This window comes from Carcharodon carcharias, chromosome 30 (genome assembly GCF_017639515.1).
Source record: "Carcharodon carcharias isolate sCarCar2 chromosome 30, sCarCar2.pri, whole genome shotgun sequence".
NCBI lineage: Eukaryota > Metazoa > Chordata > Chondrichthyes > Lamniformes > Lamnidae > Carcharodon > Carcharodon carcharias.
Window position 1 is genome coordinate 17,159,445 of NC_054496.1, and position 6,606 is coordinate 17,166,050.

The following is a 6,606-nucleotide window of genomic DNA, read 5'->3' on the forward strand; positions in this document are numbered from 1 at the left end:
ACTGCATGCTGTGCTCTCAGCTCAGACACAGGCATTCTCCTAACACGCACTGCATTGTTAGCTTGAACCATGGGGGAGACTGGTCCAAAGCTTAAGAAAGACATTGCAAGGGGCAGTGAGCGCCTCCACCAGTGACTGCACCATGGTCACCTTTTTCAAGGAGATTGTACAACTTGTCCAGTCGGCCAATTGCCTTGATGCCCCTTAAAATGCACATTAATTTGCAGTCTGCACTCGAGGGGTGAAATGCTTCAGAGCATTTTTTGCGTTGTTCAAGTGGGCAGAAAAGCTTCAGAGGCCCAACTCCAAGCGTATCTACGGAGCTGCAGCTGAACGGTCTCATTTTTGACAAGCTTTTCCAAGTGTGTGGCCGCTTCCCTCACTCCACTCCCCCCACCCACTCCCGGCATGTGCTTGAGTACCCCCTTCAGTCTGTCTGTGCTGCCTTGCCCCCCCACTCCCCCAGGAAAAAATGCAACTCATCTTGAAAAAATCTTTATAAGGAAATTCCATCAGCGAGCCAGCAAGAGGAGAATCACACAGGTTTGTTAAATAACATCCACTTTTTCCCCCTTCTCTTTGGTGTCTCTCTTTCTCTTTTCCTAAATCACAAAATGCTTTTTTCACTTTTACCTGTCTACACAATGGGAACCCTGGTGTCCCTCTTGGTTTCCCAATGCATATATTCCAGGCATGGGTAACATTCAGTCGCAACTGTCCATTGTTAACAAATCGTGTTGAGATTTTGATGAGGAATGCATTTAACTCAGTCTGTTAAGTTAAATAAAAATCCTTTGGCCGAACAGTTGTGGGTTAATAATGCTGCTTACAAGGGACAATGGGCAGAAACAGACTAAAATAAAAGAGAAAATAGAGACAGAGAATAGATGTGGCAGTGAGGGCAGACCTGAAATGAAAACAGGAGCCGTTAGTAAACAGGGTGGGATCTGACAGTCCGAAGAATAAATGAATGGGGCTTCATCAGAACACAGTTTCCTCCAGGCACACAGAAATCATCTGAGCTCATTGTCAACGGATAAAACCTGTGATGAAAGTATAATAATTTTCATGATACTTTTCTGGTTTATTGTGAAGTATGTTAATGGTGGGGCGGGGTAAGAATAGTTGAGTTTGTGTGTGATCTAATTCCATTTTGTAGTCAAGTAGATTGCAAGCTTGAAATCATCGAAAGAAGCTTGACATGCTAATGAGTAAACGTGGATGCTGGCTTAGCATGTAAGGTGTGAAGGGAATTTACATTTTTTGATAAATGAAGAAATTTCGATTTCAAAGGGATATTAGTCTGTTTACAACCAGCAAGATAAGCAAGGCTAAGGAATATGTTTATTTTTCCCAAAGGCTACTGGCAATAATGGCAACATGAAAGTTTTTATATAGTGAGGAAGATACAGTTTCAAAGACATATGGAACAATAGGATTTACAAATTTAAAAAGAGAGAAACAACTAAAAAGGAGACTGAAAGGTTATGTGTCAGAAGTCCGTGTAAGGAGTGTGTGAAATAGCCTTAACGATGCCTCCAGCATTTTTGCATAAGTCTGTTATATAACGAAACTGAAATCGGGGAAAAGCCATTTGGAATTCCACTGTCCAGGGTATTGTCTGAGTTTGTTTTAAATCTAAAACTTGTTTTGGACTGTTGCCTTAAAGGCGTTGTAACTGGGGGTCTGGTTAATTAGGAATTTTAGGAGTTATTATAGTAGCAAGCAATTTGTAGTCTTATGCATGTGCTTGAAATCTTTTATATTTTGTTAATAAATATTTTAATTTAATTTTTAAAATCTCTAAAGGTCTTGGCAGACTTATTACTTCAGAATTCAGTGCACACTTCTTGTAATAACTACAAGTTGCAAAACTGTTGTGATAGCGTGACCAAGTTTCCCGCTTGGTTTTGATCTGCCTGGCACACATCATCTGCCATGTCATAACAAACCCTTGCCATTTGCTGTTGCTCTATGGAATTCCAATATTTCCATCCACTTCCAAATGTACAACATTCCATAAGGCCAATCATTTCTATTACATGGAATTAAATTGGACTGGGTTATTTCCTGTTGATTTCAGTTTCAGTCAATTTCGTGGGTTAAAATTTCCTCCCATTTATGCTTTGGTTAAAATTATATCAGACAATCATTTGCTTTACTAGTTTTCATCCCTCTACTCTCCTCCTCCTCTGAGGGCACAAGCAGTCCTCCAGTGCCAGGCCTAAATGGCTACACTTCATACATGGGCCTAAATAGTGAGTTTTGTCCATTTGTGGTATCACAGCTGAAGTCAACCTTGTTTGACTCAACATTGCTAACTAGGTACTTTCCAGCAAGAATCAGTGGGTGGTGATTAGGAGATCCTAGTTAGCCTTTCCCTTCTTAGCCTCAAGAAGTTTCCACTAATTATAGCACCCCAATTATCACTGTGGGTGGTATTGACTAACTTTACAAAGCCTTGGGATTGTCACCATGAAATTAATGTAGTTGAGTAATACATCAGATGGTGCCTCCACTCACAAAACAATTGGCATGACTCCTTAAACATCTAAATCTATTTGCTCTAAACATTTCAATGCAAAATACCGACCAGGAGATGAATGTGGTAAAATCATTTGCCTTTGATGCAATTAATGCAGCATTCAGCAAACTGTCAGTCTGACTCATGGATTATGGAATTTCCTGTTTTAAGTTCCTAGTATTGAAACTCAGAACCAAGCTTATTATTTTTTAACTAATATGCTACAAGTGTTTTTACAATTAAATTGAGTGACTGAAATACATCGTGTTCTTCCCCTCTAGATGCAGTGGTGGATGAACAACATCATTCAAGAAAAACTGAGAGTATTATTTTTAACAATTTGTACTTAAAGGGATAATTTTCAGGGCTGTGAAGAAAGAGGAGGAGAATGAGACTAATTGAATTGTTCCTTCAAAAAAACAATATATTCGTGATGGGTAGAATGGTTTTCTCCTGTGAGGCAGGATTCTATGGGTGCTGGATGCTGAGGTATGCTTTGGTGTGCAAATGGCCACACTTAGTTTTTATTATGGAGGAAATCTGATTTTCCTCAGCACCCCACCCCTCACCACCACCATGGCATTTTCCTTTTGCAGGTTGGGAATGTCTAGTATGAAAAATACACATCAGTCCCCCACCCACTGAGTCAGGGACATCATTTCCTGATTTCAGAACATCTCCTCATACAACATAAATTGTAAAAACCATTTTGGTGCCTCTTCCAAGTTTCCCTCTGGGATTTGGGCAGCTCAGCATTTACCATTAGCATTTCTCATAACAATGGGAAAGAATATTGGGAGGGAGAGCCCAAATGAATTCTTTCTACAGTAATATCCTAAAAATGTACTTATCCACCATGAAGGAGAGCACAGGTTAACCTTGTACCATTAGGAGGAAACATACTCATTATTTGCTAATTAAGTTTACTTTAGGTCTTGGAAAGTTTGCAACAGATAGAAATAATCTATTTTATGGTATTGGACAAGCTAACTATTTGCAAATCCTCTTGATAAATTAGTGATGTGGATTCACTCTGTGAACTTGTAATGAATGTTACACTTGTGAAACCATGTTAAGCTGAAAAAGAAACAATTAAAAATAACTATTGGTCAATGAAATGATGTAGTAAAATGAACCTGAGGCATAAATGACAGATGGACAAGAGATCACCTACACAAACCTGAGAACTTTGGCCCTAAACAGAAAGACTAAAAATCCCGTGACTCCTTGGGAAACCTTGTTGTATGCAACAGTTTGAGTCCAATGACTGAGCACCACAAAAGTAATGCTGCAGTCCAGTGCTACTGTGATTCACATGACAAAGGACTGGATAAAAATAAAGCAAGAGCCAGATCTTACGATAATATGTGCAGAACTTTGATGCTTATTGGAGCAGCTTGTATTGGAAACGTTTTATATGGTTTAACTGATCAAAAAGTTATACAATTCAGTTGTGTGAGTTGGGTAGGATGGCATCATTGGGAGTACTGGATATGAGTTTACATTGGCACTGAGTTTCTCATTTCAGTTGTGCAGTCAGAGGAAGGGCGATGCACACAGCTATGGAAATTCCCTCTTTCACGCCTTCCTCCAAGGGGTGAAAAACATGAGAAGCACTTTTTCTCCTGGATTCCTTGCAGTAGTGCCCTGCCAATTAATCTTTACAACTCCAGGATGATTCTGCAGGAATGGCAACCATAGAAAAAAGCCAGTGCAGCCTGAATGCAGTTCACCAGCCCGTTCAACATAATAATAGAGGATTGATGACTGGCCAGATTTAAGACCAAAAGAGGCAGAAATTTTTTTAAATGGAAAATAATATCGTCATTGTACAACTTTATTAATCCTTGTGAAATATAGATCTACCACTGTTGTCCTTCATTGAATTCTGTTTTGGGTAACTGTTTCCAAGTAGCGTGGTGTGTAACCTGCTTTTCACATTTCTCCAACTCTATGCTAACTGTTTTGTCGTCTCCCTATCTTGGCTTCTGGGGCAGCAATGCCTCTATTTTAATGGTGAAAGCAAAATACTGTGGATTCTGGAAACCTGAAATAAAAACGGAAAATGCCGGAAAAACTCTGCAGGTCTGGCAGCATCTGTGGACAGAGAAACAGAGTTAACCTTTCGAGTTTGTATGACTCTTCAGAGCTCTGAAGAAGAGTCATGTGGACTCGAAACATTGACTCTGTTTCTCTCTCCACAGATGCTGCCAGACCTGCTGAGTTTTTCCAGCATTTTATGTTTATATGCCTCTATTTTATCTGCTTTCATATCCCCCCATGGCCTCACCCCCTTCCTATTTCAGCAATCCCCTCATGCTGTGCAACTCTCAGTGATACCTGCACATTCCTAAGAAGTTTTACAATGTTAGAAGTTCTTTATAAGTACACATTTTTGTTACTTGATGTGCAGAATTCTCACGACATATCCAATCCAACTCCACTTTTTCTTGCCCAGTTCTTTTCTCTCACAGTTCTTGTCTCTGGCCAGTGAACGTTCAAAGTTTATTTGTAGACATTTTTTGACCAAAGATGCTAAGTTATTTTCATGTTCTTTTTCTGCTCTCCATTTTTCTGCTCTGTACAGAAGCACTAATTTGGCTTTGGTATTAAAAAAGTGAAGTTTGGTCTTTTGAGATGATGAGCTAATATATGATTATGCCAAAATACTCCTCGTATTACTGCACAGATGTTAAACTATAACCAGACTGGAAAGTAATCTGCGGGATCTTCTGGCAAGTACTAATGTGCTCCTTGCTCCCGCCCAGCTGGATCAGTAATAATGTACGGCTACTTTGAGTTACAGCTTCACTGTACTCAAAATATGATGTCAATATTGTTGCTGATGTAAAATTTTCTGCTAAAGCCTCAGAGTACATGCTGTGGTATTTGAAAGTGCCTTGTCATCATGAAAAAGTGTCCACAAAACAATTTGTTAATGGTAATGATGATTGGGATTGAACTTGAGTGAATTGTTATGGCATTTGCAAATGTCTTCATGATTAATGAGCACCTGGCCCTTTTTGTCTTTCTCGAGGAATTAAAACCTTTGCCAAGCAACAGATGATTCTCACTTTTTTAGGATTTAACCAAAAAATTTCTATTTTATACTTCACTCAGGATGGTGCTGTGCAGTATCTATTTCTGCCACTAGAGGCTCCCGGTCAGCTGTGTAGCACAGGTGACAGAAGAATAAATGCAATGACAAGCGGGAAAAGACCCTCAGTCCTCTCAATCTGGCCAACCTAATGGCAATGTCTTGTGCTTCATAGGATTGCCAGCCCCAAGATTGGCCTAGAGTCTTCAGGAATTGAAGATCAATCTCCAGGACATTGCTGTGTGCAACCCTGGAGAAATATCACAGGGATATTAAAAAAGATTGACGTTTTTCACTCCCTTTGAACTTTTCTCTTTACCAGGTATGAAAATATTAAAAATGGGGGTCAATAAAGGCTGTTTGGCTGACAGTCGAGTATAATCCAATTGCGTAATGAGTCTTTTTGCTTTCCAATTGGCATAGGAAGGCCGTGCGTCACAAGGTTGGATGTGTTGGCTGACTAATGGCTGGAGCGTGTCAATGTATCAGGAATTGTCAAGGTCCAGTCTTGTTGACTGGCAATTACATTGTTAAGACAACTGCTTGTTAAAACAGGCGATGGGCCTTGGTTCACCCGTAACTGTGATTTGATTTGGTCCAAGTTGAGTGGAATGCCTGAGGTGGCGGCTGCAGCTAAGGGTGGTGTGTCCTGCAAGGCGTCGAAGCAGTCGCTGACTAAAGTCACCAAGAAGCCGCCCAAGAAATGGAGGAAATCTTGCAAGCAGAGCTAATCCACTTATGTATTCAGAGTTTTGCCCCAGGTCCACCCTTCCACCAGGATCTCTTGTCCAAGGCCATGAGTGAGATGGACTCCTTCGTTGTTGACATTTTCGGGTGCCTCGCCTCCGAGGCCTCGCACCTCATTCACTACAACAAGCGCCATATCATCTCGGCCAGGAAGATCCAGAGCGCCGTCCGTCTCATGTCGCTAGGGGAACTGACCAAACATGCTGGCTCCGAAGGCATGAAATTGGTCACCAACTAC